The 22,551-nt window shown below is 44.9% G+C and overlaps 1 protein-coding gene across 1 annotated transcript in view; it reads left to right on the forward strand.

The window, feature by feature from the left end:
* Positions 1 to 552, forward strand: part of CABCOCO1 (ciliary associated calcium binding coiled-coil 1) — a 35,842-nt gene extending 35,290 nt beyond the window's left edge. Inside the window, exon 9 of the mRNA XM_070946032.1 lies at positions 407 to 552. The gene's annotated coding sequence lies outside the window, so the exon portion shown is untranslated. The remainder of the gene's footprint in view (positions 1 to 406) is intronic.
* The last annotated feature ends 21,999 nt before the right edge of the window (positions 553 to 22,551 follow it).

Genomic DNA, 22,551 nt, shown 5'->3' on the forward strand with positions numbered 1-22,551 from the left:
ACGTGGAGGGAACCTTTACCTTTTAAAGTACAATGAAGAGGCATACTGACCATCAGGTTCTGTCAATCTATTTTACATTAGCATGCCTAATCAATAACCCTTTCATTTAAATGTTCCTCAATTTTGCTGATTGTCTCAGCAAAATTTCAAAATCTCAGATGTTCAGAAAATGACTTGAGCTTCTCTGGGTGATGTAAATATGGTTGACCTGGAGCTTGGCTGGGGCAAAGCTTCTTCTGATGCCCACGTTGCAGAAGGTCACAAGAACTTGTCCAACTACTGAGATTGACCAATTATCAACGTGTCCAATTTGATTCCAGAGCCTGGGGAGGAGCTTAGAGGATGACATTCTGTGTTTGGAACTTTCTGGAGGTTTTTCTCACCATTTCTTCTACTTCTTTCCTAGGAAAAGCATCTGCGATTAAGGGAAATTTTGCAAGGCCTTTTGAAGGCCATCTGCTCATTGCCCTTCAAGTCAACAGAAGAGAAGAAACTTTTCAAAGCAAGGAGCAGACCTGACTTTTTTTTTTCCCTGCCCCATTTTGTCATTTGACTGAGTACAATAAAGAAGTGTTGTTCTCGTAGATCTTTATCTAGGTTAGTAAGGCAAATAACACTGTCATACAGTAACTACGAGACAAGAACTTTTTATTTTATACTTCTGAAAGCTTCTCTGTGCTTGTAGTTATATCCAAATGTTTCAGTCCCGCCTTGTAATCCTCCCTTTTGTTCTGGCTGCTAGATATCAGCTCCAAATGTTCCGTTCTGTGTTATGGTTAGATTCGTGATCTTCCCTAGAGTATAATATTTAAGTCAAGCTTTATCAGGCTACTTATAGAGAAGAATTTGGTCCCTTGATTGTGTTCCAGGGAAATGTTTTCAATTCCTTCTGCTGCCAGACACATGAAGTGGATCATACTAACCATTTTTCCCAAGCCTCCTTGACCCCCTCCCCCCTTGCCATAATAAACTCATTTGCACAAGGGTGGTGGGGAATTTGGCGGTTGTCTGCAGAGGGAGGATCTCTCGCAGATACGGACCAAATACCAGGCAGAACATTGCTCCGTGCAAGATACAATCCAAGCAGGGCTGTTCACAGTACCTCCTGTCACCACTGCTGCCATGTTGACAATTTAGCTGAACATTTTTTTTTTTTAAAGAAACTCAGGGGAGAGCCAAAAAATGATGAGCTGGTCAGGCAGATTGATAGAAATGATGATCAAAGGAAAAGGAAGCCATGCCAGAAAATTAGCATGGATTCCTCAAAAGGAAATTCTGCCTGTCTGGAGGATTTATTTATTTTTTTGAGGGTGCCAATGGACACGTGTTGAAGGTGCCCACTTGACTCTGATTACCTGATTTTTAAAAAAAAAAAAAATCTTTGCTTAAAGTTTGCCACCAAGACTTCCAGTTATGAGGAAAGGAGCCTGTAATTTAAATGGTTGCTAATTGGTTAAAAAAAAATCCCAAGAGAAAACAGTGGGAATAAATGTGCAATTTTCTGCTTGGAGGGATTGCTGCCTTTAAACTTGTTCATAATGATCTTGACTGGGGTAAGAAATGAGCTTGTCAGGTATGCTTCCTTCAAAATCCAGGAAAGAATGACCCAAACTCAATTTTTTATAGAGATTAGTACTTTTACTGAAAATGAAGCGATCGCAACCCAGGTAAACCTGGTACTAAGCAAAACGCGTGAAATTGCATCTAGAAAGCATCTCCCCCCACTTGTCCATCGTCCATCATCCAATCCAAAGGTCTCCCAAAGGTCAGGTGGAATCACGTCTGGCAACGTCATCCATCAGGAATGTAATGACGGTTGGTCTGACGGCTCCTTTGGAGAATCGGTTTCATTTCTTGGAAAGACTCCTACTGCGCCCTTCCCCCCCTTTGCCCCCCTAACTGTTTCCCACCCGTTTCTTATGGCAGCTGAAGCAGTAAAAGCGGAGGCTGACATTCGGCCCCTCTGCAGAAAAGACGTTAGTCCTAAATAGAAAAGAAGAAGGGAAAAGGGAAAACAAAATATATACAGGAATTAAGGTTTATTCAGTGACCAGGCATGAAGAAGCATCTCTTAAACTGAGTCAATGCTCAACCAAATGGCAAATGTAAAATGATGGGCTTTGGGACAGAAAACCCTAATTTCACATATAGCCTGATGGGAGCTGAGTAGACTGCGATTAGCCAAATATGTTGAGTCCTGTTAGGAGGCCCAGTGGTGCTATCAGGCTGTTTCCTTTCCCAGCTGTGACAAATTCTATGCTAGAGAACATTTGGAAAGATAATGAAAATAAAGCTTCCAGCTCTGTAATGCCACATCCTTCTGTGAAATATTGTGTACAGTTCTGGTCATCACAGGTGAAAAGGGAATATATAATGACAACACAGGGGGAAATATGGAAGAAGACAATCACAATGGTCATCAAATTAAAACTTCTTCCATACCAGAAATATTGAGAATAGCAAGAGCAAGAGCACTTAGACTTATATACCGCTTCACAGTGCTTTTACAGCCCTCTCTAAGCGGTTTACAGAGTCAGTTCTTGCCCCCAACAATCTGGCTCCTCATTTTACCTGCCTCGGAAGGATGGAAGGCTGAGTCAACCTTGAGCCGGTGAGATTCAAACTGTTGAACTGAATGGTGGAATCTGTAGTTTGGAAGAATGGAGACGGGAGGGGTATGGCCAAACTCTGTAAAATCATGGAGATATTTTTCTCCCGTACTCCACTGAGGATCAGGGTTCATTTGTTTGGCCAATACTGGTCTCCATCAAGGCAAATCCTGGGTCCTTCCTTAGCCTATTAGCCTTTGAAAGTTGGCCGTGATATGGGATAGCTGAGGTGAGTCAACCCTGATGTTAACTGGCTCTTCCTGGTTTTCAGTTTGTGCTGAATGGTTTAAACCAGGGGTGAAATGCTCCCGGTTCAGACTGGATCGCCCGATCCGGTAGCGATGGGGCAGATGGTTCGGAGAACCGGTAGCAAAAATCCCTGCCCCCCCCCATGCCCAGCTGAGCTGCACAATCATCAGAGGCTTTTTTTTTAACTTTTAAAAGCATTTTTTTACAACCTCTTCCAACGAAAAAGTGCTTTTAAAAGTAAAAAAAAAAAAAGCCTCTGATGATCGCACGGCTCAGCTGGGATCCTCAGAGGCTTTTCAAAGCGTTTTTTTCTGCAACCTCTTGGCCGAAGAGGTGGTTTAAAAAATGCTTTGAAAAGTCTCTTTTCAAGTTGAGTTGCCTGATCAGCAGAGAGGTATTTTTTAAAAAGCCTCTCTGACGATCCCAGCTGAGTTGCCTGATCGGCAGAGGCTTTTCAAAGCATTAGAAAAAATGCTTTGAAAAGTTAAAAAAAAAAAACTTGGCCACGCCCACCCAGTCACATTACGCCCCCCTCACCAAGCCACACCCACAGAACCGGTAGTAACAAATTTTACATTTCAACCCTGGTTTAAACCTGCATAATATTTACATCAGGTACAGAAATCTTGGATACGTTCATAGCCTATTTAGAGCCAGGACAGAGGCCCCTCCTATGTGCCAATGGTGGGAAGAGGGGCAGCTCATCTCCTGATATGAACATCTGGACTCGCCATTTTTAAGAGAATGCACTTGTCTTTTCTTGCAAGAAGCTGCAAGAAGCTGGCTTTGGCGAGAATGACTTCATGGAGAGGCCTGAAACAGGAAGGGGGGACTAAAGAAGGCCAGAAGTGTCCCCTCGCCCCCCTCCCCATCTCTCTTCTCCTCTTTGTGTATGTCTGCTGTGATGGGGAGCAGGGAGTCACCCCAGGGCTCTCCTCTGAAGCAAAACAGGTTCTGGAGCACAAGGGCTTCTTGAGTACTGATGAAGTGTAGATGCTGAGCTTGATTGCTCATGGTTTATTCAGTACTTTTGAAGAATCCTGAAAAGGTTTCCTTTGGTGTAAATATCTCCTGAATTACTCCATTGATGTTTTCCCCCTTGGGGATCCAACTGGAAACTGTACCACTCCACCACCTATTTACCAGCATCCGGCTTCTTGGAACATGTTCAATCAGGGGTTGTTTTTTTCCCCTGAATATGAGAGGCGTTATTCGAAATACTATATTAATAATTGGCCTTTGAGCCTGGATTGATTTATTTGGGAGTGTAATCAATTTACAAAAGCTTTAAACTGATGCTTAAGAATGTGTGCGTTTGTCTGTGTGTGTGTGTCTCTTGTGTGCTTCAGTTCAAGTTATTCTTTTAAGAAGGCATTAGGAACAGTGTCTTTCAATGCCAGCATGACAGCTACTCCTGGTGTGCTTTAGCCAAAGTTTTCTCATCAAGACGAAATGCAACAGAACTTCCCCAGCAACTGCAGACCCAGCCATTAAAGAGTGTAAAGGGGGGGGGGGCTAAATACATCTATCGATCAGGGGTGAGTTCTACTTACCTTTACTACCGGTTTGCAGCGGGGCCGCACGCATGTGCATAAGCTTCCTGATGATGTTGGGGTCGGTGGGTGGAGCCTCCTGCCGGTTTTACTACAGGTTCTATAGAAACGGTCCAAACCGGGGTCAACTCACCACTGCTATCGATATGATCCCAATGTTTCTGCAATGTATCAAGGATTGTCATGGCAGATCTCTCACACACACACACAGACAGTTGATGATTTACCAGGATCTGTTACTTATCTCAGATGCTTCTGGTTAGAAGCATCTACTTTCTGTATTGCATTTTTAACTCCACATGTTGTATTCTTCTACCTGCAGTTCAGTGGTGGGATTTAAAATTTTTTACTACCGGTTCTGTGGGCGTGACTTGGTGGGCGTGGCAGGGGAAGGATACTGCAAAATCCCCATTCCCTCCCCACTCCAGGGGAAGGTTACTGCAAAATCCCCATTTCCTCCTGATCAGCTGGGACTCGGGAGGCAGAGAATAGATGGGGGCGGAGCCAATCAGAAGTGGTATTTACCAGTTCTCCGAACTACTCAAAATTTCCGCTACCGGTTCTCCAGAACTGGTCAGAACCTGCTGAAACCCACCTCTGCTGCAGTTCCCCACTGTTTTATCCCTATATCTTAGTTCTTGCCAGAGGGAAAAGGATTAAGGTCAGAAGGAAACATTTGCACTGAAGGGTTAAGAATACTGTCCTGAGTCTTGCCTAAGCTTACCTGTCGCCCCCATCCCAGGCCCTCCAACGCATTCACCAGGAGACAAAGATGGTGGTCCAGTTCAGGGGGTCCTGCAGCAGATTCCCAGGACGAGAGCTGCACCCTCAGAGACTCAGGCAGCCTCTGCATTTCCCCCTGGAGCTGTCCAGGCCTGACCGTGTGTCCTTCAGGCTCCAGAGTCAGAAAGGGAACCGCAGCCCCCTTCCCCCTTCGCTTCAGGGTGCAGCTGGGTGCAACTGACTGTCCGTCTGCTTCCAGAGAAAACCTCAGGATCTTCCTTGGGTTGAGCTTGTTAATCCAAGAAGAGCCCACTTTGAAGGAGGGCAGATTCAGTTCGCATTTGATGGTGTGGATATTCGTATTTTATTTCTATCGACAAGCATACTTTGAGCTTATTTTCAGATGTGGTGCCAAGGAGGCTTTGTCATGTTTAAAAGTATACTTTAATTCTGGCAGTTGTATGATGCCTTTATGTTTTGCGTAGACCCAGCCTCTCATTGGCTCCCCTCTTGCTATTGTTACAGACCACACAATGGCCTTTCTTTCGTTTGAATACTGGAACCTTGTAAAGAAACCATTTCACAGGTGAGATGTCGAGGAGAGCTTTATACAAATCTTTTAACAAAGATCAGACTCCTCTTTTGAACGTTGCCAGTTGAATTGAGTGACGGAACAGCTGAGATGGATATGGTAAAAGGCTGGAGTTTTTTTTTTTTCTTCCTGTCTTGCTGAAAACATCCACCCTCCACCCTTCTCCAAGCCCTGGGTATTGAGGATGTTCACAAAAGAGGCTGAGATGAGAAAAGGCAGCTTAGTTTTAGAGATGAGAACAAAGGTTTTTATTATTATTATTTATATGGTACTTTTCTAATGTGCAGCATTTCTTTTCTGTCTTCTTACAGTCCCTAATTTAGATGCTCAGTGATTCTGAAACACTGGGTGGCCGCTCTTCCAGCAGGCACAGGGTCTCAAGATCTTCTTGGCCTTCCCTTCCCCTCCCTTGACCTGTGCAATAACCTGGGCAGGGGAACTACCCAGGTCTACAGAGTCTACCAATATCTGAACTGACCTGGGCTGATTGACAGATATACAGTAATACAAACAGTGGTGGGATTCAAATAATTTCACAACCAGTTCTCTGCCCTAATGACTGGCTGGGTGGACGTGACCAGGGGGTGTGACAGGTAGCACTTGGCTTCATGTATCCTCCTGGGAGAAAAAACGGGCCATGGTGTGGGGGACGCCACTCCCCTCGTGCCCTGTTTTGGGCCTAGTAGGCCTCCCTGAAGCCTCCTGGGAGCAAAAACAGGTCACAGGGGAGCTGCGCTGCACCCCACCCCACCCCATGCCCCGTTTGGTCCTAGTAGGCTTCCCTGGAGTTGCTGCAGCCTCCTGGGAGTGAAAACAGGTCAAGGGGGGAGGGCGTCCCACCTCCCTCTGCCCCAATTTGGGCCTAGTAGGCCTCCCTGAAGCCTCCTGGGAGCAAAAACAGGTCACAGGGGAGTCACACCACACCCCACCCCACCCCATGCCCCGTTTGGTCCTAGTAGGCCTCCCTGCAGCCTCCTGGGAGTGAAAACAGGCCGCGGGGGGAGGGGGCGCCCCACCTCCCCGTGCCCCAATTTGGGCCTAGTAGGGCTCCCTGCAGCCTCCTGGGAGCGAAAATGGGGCACGTGGGGACTCCTGGAAGGGGCGGGGTAGGGAGGGGAGGGGCCTGCCAGCAATTTAACTACTGGTTCGTCTGAATCGGCCCAAACCAGCTGAATCCCACCACTGAATACAAAACTACACTTTGATTAAGGTGACCAGACGTCCCGCTTTTGGCGGGACAGTCCCGCTTTTGAGCAATTTGTCCCGCGTCCCGCGGCGTTTTAAAAAAGTCCCAATTTTTCATTCTGCCTCCTGAGTCCCGGCTGCCTCCTGAGTCCCAGCTGATGGCTAGAGGGAAAAAACCTGTTTAAACTCTTGCCGCGGGGCTTCAAAGGGCCAACCTCGGCTTCCCCCTCTCAGCTGATTTGCGCAGGGCTCTGCTCTTGCTAAATTGCTCAGCAGTTTTTTTTTTCTCTTTGTGCAAACCAAGCTCAATACGAAACTGAAAGTAAAACAGGCTGTTGGCTTTGCTGTTTGCTTGCAACGTTGGAAAATTAGGCAGCAGATTTATTTTCCTTTTCCTCACCAAAAAAGGTAGGTGCAAACAATGGGAAATTATTTAGGGCAAAAGAGGAGAGTTCAAGATTTTAAAACACAAAAGAAAAAAAAGCTCTTTTTAACTAGGGAATTGTAATAATTGAGATACTATTAATTGTATACTGTGTTGAAAGCAGAAATGGTTAAGTTGTGGTTTGGAGGAATATATGGGGGAGATTATTTGGTTTATTATTATTGGTAAGTATAATTAATTGATTTGTAAGAAATTGGATTGCATGGAAATAATTGGAATATTCATGTTCATATTGATTAATATACAAAAAAGATAGTTATATAACTAATTGATTTATATTAAAATGTTGAATTTGTATTAAACAACTGTATTACATAATTACATAATTAACCAATGTGAGGATGGATATAAAAATAGATGACAATGGGAAGGGGTATAATATAGAATAGAAGAGAAAAATTGAATTTGATTAAGATTAGAGATGAGGATGAAGGGTAATATTATTTTTTTAAAAAAATAGATGAGGAATAAATATGGCAAAAAGGAAATATAGAAATTGTAAATTTAATTGAAATGACTAAACACTGTTTAAATTTGTGAACCGGCCAAATATTCTGTTCAAAGAAAATACATTGTATGTTTGTATGTGTGTTTCTAATTATTGCACGACAGAAAAGTAAAATGTGATTTAATATTTTACATATTATTATAATATATTTGATGTTTTGAATTTTAAGTAAAGTTTTGAAGTGATTATTTTAATACGTGTTAAAATGTTTGTAAGAAAATATATAATTTAATTGTAAAAAAATTTTAAATTTTTTTACTACTTAACGCCCACCCCACACCCACCCCGCTTGTCCGCTATTTTTTGGAAGCAGACCTGGCAACCCTAGCTCAAGCTCCATTTAGTTTCCCCAGATTTATTGAAAGAAGCAAATATCTCAGAAGCTTTACTTTACTTAGAATCCCAATTTAGTTCTTGTAGTGGAGACTTTTTCTTTTGGGAGGGGGCACTCTATGAAATGACAGGAGGCTGTTCTCTTACCTGCTCAGTGAGGAATGCCCAGGGCAGAGGTGTGTCTGTCTCAGGCTTTGACACACCATGAAGATCCTTCTCTGAGTCAGTTGGCATTGGGCCCAAGATATCTCAGATTGAGGGGGGGCTTGCAGACCCCATCAAATCTCAGAATCACCAGAATCAAATCTTTCCACAGTGATTTGAGGGTACCTGAACTGATCTGAAGTCTCTGTGGCTCATTTTCTTAAGAAAAGGAAAGGAAAAAAACAGAATGCTTACAGAAAGAGCTATGAGGGTTTTTTTGTTTTTTTCCCCAAAAATAGTAAGAAAATATGCAAAACCCCAGCAAAGTTACATGTGTAAACAGGATAAGAACAACTTTGTCTCTAAATAGTCCAATGTAAGTTGTTTCAGATGTTTAATTAAATATCCACAAAAATGCTGGAACCTTTTCTTTAAAAAAAGAGGCAGATTTATTTAGCTAAGTGAGGATGGATGGATCCTTTTTTATTATTTTAACCAACAAAAAAAGAGCAAGTAATAACATCATGTACCAGATGTTTAGATCTTGGTGAAGATATTGCTGAGAATTATTGTTGGCTATTATTCCTACTCTACGCCTGCGTCCTTTGTTTTTCAGCCCTAAGAGTGAAGATGGCTTGGCATGAAAAGGGCCTGAGGTAATGTCGGGGGCAATTGGGGCGGGGCATGCTGATGTGGTCCTCGTGGTGGTGGTGGGGGGCCCTGGGCGGGTTTGTCCACAGATGTGTTTGCAAATCCTGTGTTTGCAGGGAGAACACCTGGGTGCCCCCTCTCTTTTCAGTTCTTGCTCTGCTGGTTCAGGAAAAGGAGGCTTTCAAGCTTTTGTGTCTTTTACTGATTTCATCGAGTCTTTACTCCTAATTTATGATGCATGGAGAATTGAGCAAAAATGATTGAAATCTCTTTTTTTTCCCCACCCATTTTAAAATGGCAAAAGTCTTCTGGAAAAGGGAAAGCAGCCAATCAGTGGTTTCATAGAGAAAATGGTCAACTTTCCCTGCAAAAGATTAATTATAGATGTCAATTGGTGCCAATTTTTTGAAGATATCTATAACAATTATTGGAAAAATACATTTACCCACATACTTATCGGCTCTCCACTCATGTAAATTAGGGAGTGACCCCTAACCTTTTGAGATCATGTATTTTCATAACAGGGAAGTTATAATTCATGATTAATGTCAGTATTATTTTTAATTTATTGTATGTCTATTGCTGGTTGATGGCTGTAATAAAGTATTTATTGTATTCTATTCTATTCTATTCTGCAAAAGATTAATTGTGAACTAGTAGCCCCTCAATACCTTCCAAATGGCAGGGGTCACACATTAATCAAGAGTTTGCCCTTTAGTGCCACCAAGGGCCCATGCTCTGCCCACGCTTTTATAAGTGTCACCCAGCTGACTGCGCTGAGGTCCATAGCCCCATCCTGGAGGAGCACAATGGCCGGTTCCCTCGAGGGGCCCCAGATCCCGGGGGGGCAGGTGGAACCCCTTCAGCCATGGGGGGAGTCAGGGAGGGGGAGCCGTGGCAAAACAAGGGTTTGCCCATATTTTACCATTCATATTATATTAATAAGAGCCTTGGTAGTACAGTGGTCTAAAGCATCCTGTTATTAAGAACAGCTGCCTGCAATTACTGCAGGTTCGAATCTCGCCAAGGCTCAAGGTTGACTCAGCCTTCCATCCTTTCTAAGGTAGGTAAATTGAGGACCCAGTTTGTGGGGGCAATAAGCTGACTTTGTATAAATATACAAAAAAATGAAGGCTATTGCTTAGCGCATTGTAAGCCTCCCTGAGTCTCCGGAGAAGGGCGGCATATAAATCAAATTAAAAAAAAAAATTAATAGAGGAGACAGAACTTAAAAAAAAACAGGCCAGTGCTCTCTAAAATGCAGCCTGATCATTCAAATTAATTAACTAAATGAATTAAAATTAAAACAGTGTCATCCCTAGGGACCTGGAGTGGCACCTGCCCTCTGGAATGAAGTCACCCCTAGTTTTGTGCAGCTCTTGCCCTAATGACAGTCCAAAAAGACCAGGCTATTTACCCAGACCATGGTTTAGGGTAGAAGGGACTCCTCTGTTTGTGATATTTGTGTTTCTATTGTTGTTAGGTTGCCATCTGGTGATCGTTTTGTGTCTATTTTTGTATTTGTTATGGTTAATGTGTATTTTCTGTTTTTCTGTTATTTATGGTTGTGAGCCACCTAGAAAAGGTTAGAGTCAGATGGCATCCAAATTGAAGGAATTTTTAAAAACCGAATGCGCAAACACAAGCTAATTAACTTCACCTTGATCTATCTGTTGATCATCAGTGAAAAGAACTTGCTTTCTGAGCTACCAAATTTGAACTGTAAAACTCTAAGCGGCCACCAGAGGGCAGCAAAGACTTGAGTTTTCAGTATCCCTTTGCTGCCCTCCAGTGAGGATGTGGTTGCTTGGGCCCTGATGTGGTGTCTCGATTATTCCCTGATAATTGTGCTGTAATCCTATATACACTTTGGACCGAAGTATGTTTACTTCTAGACCAGCTCAACTTGCTTCCTTCTGTGAATATTGCCAGAGAATGAAAAGCAAAACCCTGCCTTCACTGGATCAGGTGTAAATTCAGAATACGCTGTTTGGTGTGATGCCTTTTGTAATACTTAATAAGTAGCTTGTGTAACTGTTCTGAAGGGGGAGGGGAGTTTATATAAGGTCAAAAGAATATTAAAGTTTCATTTTGGAAGAAAATATAGCAACTGCCAAGGCTGATTAGTCATAAAATCCACCGTATGATCAAGAGCCATCAATACCCTTTCTTTTAATGACTAATCTAACAAGAAAGACATCAAAGATCTCTTTTAAACATGCACAGCCTGAGTAAACTGAAATATTTGGCTAAGCCAGTAAGCATTAAATAAAACAAGTTTTTGAAATGGCACTTTTTGTTTTGTTCTAAAGTTCACAAAGGTTAGGACTACACTTTATTATATTAACTGCTTAGTTTTTAATGCATTCCTAAATTGCCATGTAATCCAAAACCTTGTTGTCAGTTGCTTGCTATTGGAAAGTCCCTTGAAACGGGTAGGCTGATTATAGAGCAGGCTCCAGAACAAAACATGTTTGTATGATTGCAAAAATATAGTTCTAATCTACACTATCTCCTTGCCAGAAAAAGAATAAGAAAGAACCTGGGATCCAAGTTATTTTTCCTTTAATCCTTTCCTTCCCTCCAAGCCTTCTTCCTCCTCCTCCTCCCTCGGATACTCCTGACAAAGGGTTTCATTGCAGGCCTTTTAAAAATACTCAAGATACTGTACAAGACAGCTTGGTGTAAAATTCTGTTGTTTTCCTTCCTGTGGGGACTTGGCTGTAAATTGCTAAGCCAAAGTTAGCTACAGAGATTTCATTGTCGTATGTACTTACATCATCTTAATGAGATTTTATTTTACTTTGTCAAAGTCCTATTAATGGAAATGTGTTCTTGATTTCAAACAGGCCACTTTTTTATGCAAAACAGGATTCAGCTGACTCTAATAAAAACAGCCTGCACTTCTCTAAGCCCTCGCCATAATGGATTGATAGTGTGTGTGTGTGTGTGTGTGTGTGTGTGTGTGTTGTATGTTTTACTTCCCAAGACAAGACTGTATCAAAGAACACTATAAGCAGATTTCTCTTTTTCTTTGCAGAATAATTGCATGGGTTGGGTTACATTATGATCTCCAAATGAATAGTATCGCTTAGAACAAACACTTCTATCTTTTATCTTCCCCTTGCATACAGGGCTAAGCTTTTCTTTTGAAAAACACCAAAGCTACTTTTCCAGATAAGTCATTAAAATGTTTCCAAAGTATTTTAACTGCCAGATTAACTAAATCTGGAAAACAAAGAAAGATTGCTTACATTCTTGCAGCAGAAAGCTTGCCAATGTGTAATAACAAGCAACAAATTAATTTCTTTTGCAACTTCAGCCCAGCAGTACATGATCTGGAGAGACCCTCCTTCCCAAAGGACTTGGGAGTGGAAGAGAGGGGACCTTGCTTAGCCTGGCTGCTCTTTCAGCCCAGAATTTTCCTGGGGTTCCTTTGAAAAGGACTTCTGGGAACCCCAAACCCTGCCCACCCACCCACCCCCCCCCACCCCCTAGCCTTTCCATGCCAGGTGCATTATGCCCGGTGGGGGAGATTGGTGACCCTCTCCAGACATGGCAGGTCCACAAGGAGGTCCTGCAGGACTTCCCAGAATGCTTTGCACTGAACCAGGGCTCCTGGCCCAAACAAAGCCAGCTTAAAGTGCACCCAGCCTGGGCAACAGCAAACACAGGATTGCATCTACTTCCCCCTTAAAAATTTCCGCTCTGGTGCAGTCAATTAAGGGTCGCCATGACCTTCTGGCATTTTTTTTCCCCCTTAAATCTAAGAAGCCTCTTCCCCCCTCCTCTCCCCACCCCCACTCTCCTCTAATTCTGCCTCCCCACAGAGTCTAATATAATCTGCTTCGGATCAAAGATTGTTTATGTCAGCAGTGTTCATGCTACATAATTCTAAGATGCTTTAATAAATTTATCAACTGGAAAATATTGCAAACATTTCATTTCCTTTGATACAGACTGAGGGCCTCTCCTCCCTTGTCCTCCCCCCCCAAGCCTGTATTTCATTGCAAATTCCTGCTTCGATGAATCACCCGTCATATTTGCTTTAACTTTCCTGTGGTTCTACAAACAGACTTTATATGGCCGGACTTCAAAGATGGTTGAAATAAAGGTTGGAAATGTGATAGCCATCATCTATTATTAGGCACTAAATGCTAAACCACTTTGCATTTGAGGCCTTAAAACATGAATAATCTTTTTTAAAATGTACGTTTTCACCCCCATCTGCATTTATCACAGAGGACTGTTTAGAACACTAATACTTTCCATAAACCACAATTGGTTCTGATTTCCCCCACCCTCATCCCTAGTATTTTAAAAAACTTGTAGCATTATAACAGGCTTCTCGTATGCCAAACCAAAATACTCTACATGATGCTTCTCACAACCTAAAATTAATGTGTTACCGAGATGTTGACCCAGAGGCATTTCTGGGAGGGGGGGGCAGATAAGATCTAAATTTTGAGAAGGAAGTCAAAGAGCGACTCTGGGGAATGTTACAGTCCACAATCGACATTAAATGATTAGAAAAAATAAGCCGCATGTGAGCTTGAAAGAATTTATTAGCTTCATCCCAGAGTTGCATACATGGCAGGAATGTTAATTGTAAAAATCTGCAAAGTAGCATTTCTGGTAAACAGGCGAGCTGTATGAAACAAAAGACCATGTTTGGCCCCCACCCCCACTCCTTATTATATTGGATTCTGAATTTCTTGTGCATTTGGAAACCTCTGTGAGGCTTTCGACCATCAAAGTGTTTGGGTATTAGCAGCAGCTCTTTACAAATTTAGGAAGGAGTTTGATGCCATCCTCCAGGAACACAATTGAGCCCTGGTAACATTTTGTTCTTAGGTTTGCTAAAAGTTCCTGAAAACATATTAGAGTCAACCAGGTTTTTTAAAACAAGGGTTTCAAAACCCAGAACCTAAATCTTGAGAATGCTTAGGGGAAGAGACTGCCTTTCTCTTTATTTATTTATTTTTATTTATTTATATTGAATTTCTATACCGCCCTTCTCCCTGAGGACTCAGGGCGGTGTACAGCCAAAATTAAAAACATGCAGGACAAATATTAAAAAACAATTAAAAGATATATAAATTTGGCCCAATTAAAACTCATTACCAATTAAAACGTTTAAAACATTTAAAAACAATTAAAAATTTCATCTTAAGCCAGCCCGGCTTGCTTGAAAAAATGGGTTTTAAGGGCACGACGGAAAGCACTGAGGTCCTGGATTCTCCTTATCTCTGGGGGGAGCTGATTCCAGAGGGTAGGTGCCCCCACAGAGAAGGCTCTCCCCCTGGGGGTCACCAGCCTACATTGATTGGCTGATGGCACCCTGAGGAGGCCCTCTCTGTGGGACGATGGGAGGTCATCGGTAGCAGCAGGCGGTCTCGAAGATAGCTAGGCCCTATGCCATGGAGCACTTTGAAGGTGATAACCAACACCTTGAAGCGTACCCGGAAGACCACCGGGAGCCAGTGCAGCTCACGCAGGAGCGGTGTTACATGGGAGCGCCATGCTGCTCCCGTCACTACCCGCGCTGCTGCGTTCTGGACCAGCTGGAGCCTCCGGGTGCTCCTCAAGGGGAGCCCCATGTAGAGAGCGTTGCAGTAGTCAAGGCGAGAGGTGACAAGGGCATGAGTGACTGTGCACAGGGAATCCCGATCAAGAAAGGGCCGCAACGGGCATCGTTGGGGTGGCCTGGGGTGGAGATGTACAACTGGGTGTCATCAGCGTACTGGTGGTATCTCACCCCAAAGCCACGGATGATCTCACCCAGCGGCTTCACATAAATGTTGAACAGAAGGGGCGAGAGGACCGATCCCTGCGGCACTCCACAAATGAGAGGCCTTGAGGTCGACCTCTGCCCCCCTGCCAACACAAACTGCGACCGGTCGGAGAGAAAGGAGGAGAACCACCTTAACACGGTGCCTCCCACTCCCAACTCTTCCAGCCGGTGCAGCATGATACCATGGTCGATGGTATCAAAAGCCGCTGAGAGGTCTAACAGGACCAGAACAGAGGAGCAACCCCTGTCCCGAGCCCTCCAGAGATCATCAACCAACGCGACCAATGCCATTTCCGTGCTGTGCCCAGACCTGAAACCCGACTGGAACGGATCTAGATAAGATGTTTTCTCCAAGAATTGCGGAAACTGTCGTGCGACCACACTCTCAACAACCTTCGCCATAAAGCAAAGGTTGGAGACAGGACGATAGTTGGCCAATATTGCCGGATCCAGGGACGGCTTCTTGAGGAGAGGCCTCACCACCGCCTCTTTCAAGGCAGTGGGGAAGTAACCCTCACTCAATGAAGCGTTAATAACACCCTGGAACCAGCCTCGTGTAACCTCCCGGGAAGCCAGTACCAACCAGGAGGGACACAGGTCCAGTAAACATGTGGCCGCACTAAGTCTCCCCAAAATCCTGTCCACATCATCGGGAGTCACAGCATCAAACTCCTCCCAGATAACATTCTCAAGACTATTCCTCGTCACCCTGCCCTGATCTACCCAGTCAGAGTCCAAATCCCCCCGGATCTGAGCGATTTTGTCATACAGGTATTGTCCGAAATCCTCCGCCCTGCCTTCCAAGGGATCCTCCCGCACTCCCGGATGGAGCAGGGAGCGGGTTACCCTGAACAGGGCGGCCGGACGATTCCCTGATGACGCAATAGAGGCGGAAAAGTAATTAAACTTTGCCATCTTTATCGCCACTAGGTAGGCCTTAATATGCGACCTTACCCGTGTTCGATCAGATTCAGCGAGACTGGCCCTCCAACCGCTCTCCAGGCGTCTTTTCCGGTGCTTCATTTCCCTCAGCTCCTCAGTGAACCAAGGAGCCGTGCGGGATCGGCACCGGGTCAGAGGCTGCAAAGGCACGACTCGGTCCAAGGCCCCACCAGCTGCCCAGTCCCAGGCGGCTACCAGGTCCTTGGCCGAGTCATGTGCTAGAACCTCACGAAATGGCTCAAGCTCCATCTGGAACCTCTCAGGATCCATCAGGCGCCTGGGGCGGATCCATCTAATTGGATCTCTTTGCCTCCACAGATGCCTGCTAGGAGCCATCTCAAAAGCTGCTGCCTTGTAACCTTCTCTCAGGGTTGATAGAAGCAAAGTCCCAGTTGCAGCAAAAAAATGGATTACTTGGAAGCATAACTGATCAGCGAAAATGGAGGGCTATAATTGATCTTCATAAGGTGATTTGTGTTCCTGCAGATTCTCCCTTCAATTCTTTCTTGGTAGAAATCATCCCAGGGGTGTCCAAGCTCCTTCTCACTCGGGTGCAGAAAAGACACACTCGGGGGGTGGGGTTGTCTTCCTCGCAGGTCTCACCCTGACATGGTGAACCCTCACAGCCTTCCGCTGCTGAGTTGGCAACTCCCGTTTGGGCGAAGGTGAAGAGACCCACCTGGTCACCCCTGGACTCGGGTGCTTGGACAGGGCCCTAGCTCCTCCTCCAGTGGGGCCACCACTGACTTGGGGGGGTTTAAACAGGGCGTGGAGTGGTTGGCCTGAAGGGGAAGAAGAGGCGCATGGGCAGTGGCATCGCAGGGTGCAACCCTGAGCATTTGCACATTTGAGGGCAGTAGCAGCTGCCATGGATCTGAGTTCCAATTTCGCCAAGCTCTCTGTTCAGTTTCAGGTCTACTTCCAACCCTCCATGTTATGTGTCTAAACATATGTCTAAACAATAATAACAGTTCAGTATATGCAGTGGCCATGATAAATTATTATTTAGTGTGAACTGAAGCTAGATATTTTCTTGTTTCAAAATGGGGTTTCCTCTAGGAGTCACTCTGGCCTCTTCTGCTTCCCGAGCAGAGCGACATGGGCAGCCTCCCCCACCCCCATCCCCAATTTCACAGGGTTGCAGGATCATTTCCTCTCCACCCAGGTTTCTGTCCAGGGGAGGCCACTTAATTGCTTCCTTGTTGAAAGGTATCTGGATCCGTTCCAGTCGGGCTTCAGGCCCGGGTACAGCACGGAAACAGCATTGGTCGCGTTGGTTGATGATCTCTGGAGGGCTCGGGACAGGGGGTGCTCCTCTGTCCTGGTCCTGTTAGATCTCTCAGCGGCTTTTGATACCATCGACCATGGTATCATGCTGCACCGGTTGGAAGAGTTGGGGGTGGGAGGCACTGTGTTGCGGTGGTTCTCCTCCTTTCTCTCTGACCGGTCGCAGTCTGTGTTGACAGGGGGACAGAGGTCGACCCCGAGGCCCCTCATATGTGGGGTGCCGCAAGGGTCGGTCCTCTCGCCTCTCCTGTTCAACATTTATGTGAAGCCGCTGGGCGAGATCATCCGTGGTTTCGGGGTGGAGTACCATCAGTACGCTGACGACACCCAGCTGTACATCTCCACCCCGGATCACCCCAACGATGCCCTTGAAGTGATGTCCCGGTGCCTGGAGGCCGTACGGATCTGGATGGGGAGGAACAGGCTCAGGCTCAACCCATCCAAGACCGAGTGGCTGTGGTTTCCGACGTCCCGATATAGGCAGTTGACGCCATCACTGACTATTGGGGGCGAATCATTGGCCCCCACGGAGAGGGTTCGCAACTTGGGCGTCCTCCTGGATTCACGGCTGTCTTTAGAAGAGCACTTGACGGCCGTGACCGGGAGGATTTTTCATCAGGTTCGCCTGATTCGCCAGTTGCGTCCCTTTCTGGATCGGGACTCGTTACGCACGGTCACTCATGCCCTCGTCACCTCCCGCCTGGACTATTGCAATGCTCTCTACATGGGGCTCCCCTTGAGGAGCACCCGGAGGCTCCAACTGGCGCAGAGTGCGGCCGCGCGGGTGGTAATGGGAGCGACGTGGCGCTCCCATGTGACACCTCTCCTGCGCGAGCTGCACTGGCTCCCGGTGGTCTTCCGGGTGCGCTTCAAGGTTTTGGTTACCACCTTTAAAGCGCTCCATGGCTTAGGACCTGGTTATCTACGGGACCGCCTACTACCACCAATAGCCTCCCACCGGCCAGTTCGCTCTCATAGAGAGGGACTCCTCCGGGTGCCGTCAGCCAAACAATGTCGGCTGGCGACCCCTAGGGGGAGAGCCTTCTCTGTGGGGGCACCTACCGTCTGGAATGAGCTCCCCCCGGAGATACGGAGGATCCCGGATCTGCGCACCTTCCGCCGCGCTGTGAAGACCTTTTTATTCCAGCAGGCGGGCTTGGCCTAATCTCTTCCCTTTTAAATATGTAAATTTTAATCTGTTTTTAAATTATTGGGGTGTTTTAATCTGTCTGGGCCAAAATAATTTAATTTGATTTTATCTGGTTTTTAAATTTTTTATGTCTATGTTATTTTATTGTTTGGCTGTTCACCGCCCTGAGTCCTTCGGGAGTAGGGCGGTATACAAATCGAATAAATAAATAAATAAATAAATAAATAAAGGTGGCCTGTCCTCGGTGCACAGGGACCCGGGTATCTACGCATCCCTCTCCCGGCCTCCATTTTTGCTCAAGGTGCAACAGGCGCCACTCAGCGAATTGCTTGCAGACGCAGCTCGGAAGGGCATTAATGCTCCTGGGGGAGGGAGCAGAGCTCAGAATTGAAATTGTTCATTCAGAGGCATGCTGCGCTGAAGAACATAATAGTTTCTGGGCAACAAGTACTAGTAACTAATTTGCCAAGTCCGGGTCTTATATAACCTTAATTCACTCTATAAATTAGGTTACTCAAAGGAAGTGTAAACATCAAACAACATTCCCGAGTGAGCTATTAAACATTAACTTTTTGCAGATTTTTCTTTTTTAAAAATCTGTCTTACTGTCTTGCACAATGTCACGTGAGGAACAGAATATTGTTAGAGTAATTGATGCAACAAGAATAGTGAAAAGGGAAGGGAAAGGAAGGGAACAGAAAGGAGGAAAGGAAAGGAGGAAGGGAAAAGAAGGGAAGGAAAGGGAAGGAAAGGAAAGGAAAGGAAAGAAGGAAGGGAAGGGAAGGGAAGGGAAGGGAAGGGAAGGGAAGGGAAGGGAAGGGAAGGGAAGGAAAGGAAAGGAAAGGAAAGAAGGAAGGGAAGGGAAGGGAAGGGAAGGGAAGGGAAGGGAAGGGAAGGGAAGGTGTGTGCCAACCAGACTTGGCTTATTCACAAAGATAATAGCAATATATAATGTTACTATTTCTATGCTACTCCATACCTTCCTAGCAGGAGGAATTATATTAGTACTGTAAATGGAATCAGTTAAAACTTTAAAAAGAGAAACTGTTGAATTCCTCTCTGTGTGAACAGATGAATATTTTCAGAGAACTGATATGACAGATTGTTACAGTAAGTTAAGACCTAATGACAGAACAACCACAACATCTCACCTCTGGACTGGGCAGTTTAGGAGCAGTTCTACTCATCAGCCTAAATTCTGACTGGCATTTCTCTGTTGGGTTGATCTGAACACGTGTGCCCAAAGCAGGATTTGCTGAAGAGACTGAGCACCCTCCCTTTCCATCTCCATTACACCCCAGATCCTCCCAGCAATTGCAACTGCCTGATAATGGGTGTTACCTGCTGAGATGAGTAAAAGAGTAGCTTGCTCTAACCATTAGCCAGCTGCTCTCCTTTCATACTTGCCGCATGAAAAAGCATGAGCACCCCAGACACAGCCAGGCCTTGAGGGAGTTCTGGAGCATCAAGAGAGATGGAGCTAACCTATTTTGGGGATGGAGGAGGGAGAGGGTAAATGTAATGCAAGTAGTGCTGAGAACATCTAACTTCAGCTGGAGCTTCTTCTCTTGATGCTATGCAATCATAAAGTCTTACATCAACCGTTGAAAGTATGGAGGTCAAGGGCTGCTATATCTGGGCTGCAGTATCCAGGACAGCCAGCAGCTGGCAGCAAATAGGCACAGAAAACTGGGCATCTTGTTGTCATCAAAACTTTCCTCGTGCAGCCCTGGCACAGGCCCTCTTTGCCAAGAGAGTTTGCCTTGCCAACTGGTTTATAGAAAGCAACAGCTACCACAACAAAGGGTTGCATCCCACACACTTTGCAATTTTGTTTCTGCCTGAACCCGGCTCCTCTGGCTGAGCAACCATTGCACTCACCTTTGTGTTTCAGGTAATTGAACTTTCAACATCAATTAGCAGAGACGTAAATAACGTATCTGCGGAATGAAGCAGTAATTATATACGTGCAAACATGAAAGCTTCTGTTTCTCCGGGAACAGCTGTGAGCCTTAGTTTTTAAAGTTAATTTTGTTAGCCAGGAGCTAAAGGCAAAATCCCCTGCACTTTTCAGACCTTTTAATGGCATCCTCAGATGCACTGCCGAGAAGTTCTTTTCTCACCACTGACTCACCTTTCTCAAGCATTGCAACAATTCCAGTTAAAGTTCATAATTCAATCCAGTAGAAGTTTTTGCGGTTGTTGTTGTTGTTGTTTTCCAATTCCCAGCCTTGCCTAGGATTCTGGGAGCTTTAAGTGGTCCTCCTTCAAGATTCAGCCAAGAATGACCCTGCTTAGCTTCTGAGCTATGTCAAGGCTGGCCAAGGGGCTCCCAGCAGCCAGGACAGATCCTGGAGCTCTATGGCTCCAAGATGGAGAAATCCGTTTTTTTAAAAAAGCAGATTATAGTTTGGGCTATACCTGCCCATTGATTTTACAAGCCTAATTCTTTATCAGTTTAAATGACTCTCACACACACTCACGCATACACTCTGAAAAAAAGGACATAATGGCACAAAATGTGTATGTACTGGTGTGGGAAGTTAGCACCCACCCCTCTCCTAGAAGAATGAAATATTTTAGGAAATATTAAAAAGGCAGAATATTATATTCCCCTGGATGAGAAATGGAGAAACATGTTTTAAAGACAAAGCAGCTTTCTGCCTTCCCCCACCTTTGTCAATGGGCCATTAAGGCCTCAGCCAAGCTCACTCTTTCCCCCAACCTTTGTCAATGGACCATCATCTGCAACACAATAGGACCCATCTAGCAACAGAAACTCACCACATGGCACCTGGGAAGATTACATCAGCCAGCAAGGCTAGTTAAGACCCCCACCCCCTGGGAGTCTGACAACCAATCAGGATACTCTTCCTGTGCCCCAGGAAGTTGAAAGCTCAGAGAGGGCATAAAACCAAGGCACGCTCAGCATCTCAGCCTCTTTTCTGCTCAGGAACTCAAGCCATGTGATCCTGTCCACCATTAAACCATCTTTCCAAGCAGTCTCCATGTTTCCAGTGTCTTTTTCCCCACTTGGAACTGAACCCAGAAGGATATTTCTTCCAACACTGTTTATTCATAAACATGCAAAATTAGACATAATGTCAGTGGAAATTGCACTCTAGTGGAGAGAGCTGTGGCTAGATTTATGATGGGCCCCCAAGCCACGTTGGGCTCACCTCCTCCTTCTTTTTTTAATCTTTGCACCAGACTTGGACAGCCCAGCCGCTTAAATAATGTCAAATATCCTTCTCTGAATGCAGGTCTGCACAAGGGAAGGCAGAAGGCTGTGATTTCTGCCAATTATGCAAGTGTTTTCTTTCTTCTTTTCCTTGTTTGCAGAGCAAGTCTACACACGTTCATGCAGCAATTGGGTTTGTGGGATTTATTCCAAGTATGCAAACCTATAGGAAGAGGCTATTCAGCTCCATTAGGGCAGCGTCCTTTTCTTGGAAAATGAACCTTTTCTAACACCTCCAGGTATGGTCTGTGGAGAGAGAGAGGGAGGGAGGGAGGTGTTTAAGAGCTGTTGCCCTGACTTTGTGCGATTGTTGGGCTTCCGGGGTTAATTAATTTGGCAGAAAGAGCCCATAATCCTGCTGAATATGTCAGCGTCTGATAGGAATTGCACTGATTAAATTTAAGTGAGGTAACCGCTCATTAAAAATGGAAATATCAAAGAAATTTAAGAGTAAGATGAGACTTCCAAAGTTAATGAAAATTGTCTCCTCGATTCATAGTTTAGCTTGCTCAAAATACAAGAGACTGTTAGAATCCTTCCCTCCTGATACATTTATTTTATTTACTTCTACATCATCTAAGGGCCTCTCAGGGGAACAAAAATATTTAGAAGCAGTTTTATGAATTTATTAGAAGCCACAGAATCTGTTAAAGTGTGTGCTCTGAAGTAGGATGAAGAAGAAAAAAAAAAACCTCTCCGAATTTCTCATTTCCTCTTTTGGCATCTGGAGAGAAAAAAACTATGGAAGATTTGCGCCTAGAAGAACTGCGATTGAGAAGGGAGATTGGACAATTTTGCAATGGAGGGCAGGAACTGTCTGTCTTGGCTTATTGGTCAGAATTGGCCAGTTCCAGAGTCCCAAATAGAAAATGGGTAATTATGAATAAAGGAACACAAAGCAAGATTTTGTTTTTCTTGACTTCCTATCGTAGTTTTAGGGAGCCTGGAATGACTTCCATGGGGCAACCAATCAATTGTCCTTCTTGGTCTCTGAGATCCCAAGAGAGTTTGTTCACATGATTCTTTGGAGCATGTTTTCATTTGAAATGTTGCTTTATTTTGATTCCTGTTGTCAGCTTTATTATAGTTTTAGTTATGCGCTGTTTTACTTCATATTTTACTGATGTGCTTTATCATCTTTGCTC

Source organism: Pituophis catenifer, unplaced genomic scaffold, assembly GCF_029215685.1.
Source record: "Pituophis catenifer annectens isolate HBS135680 unplaced genomic scaffold, rPitCat1.0.hap2 SCAF_6, whole genome shotgun sequence".
In the NCBI taxonomy this organism is placed as follows: domain Eukaryota; kingdom Metazoa; phylum Chordata; class Lepidosauria; order Squamata; family Colubridae; genus Pituophis; species Pituophis catenifer.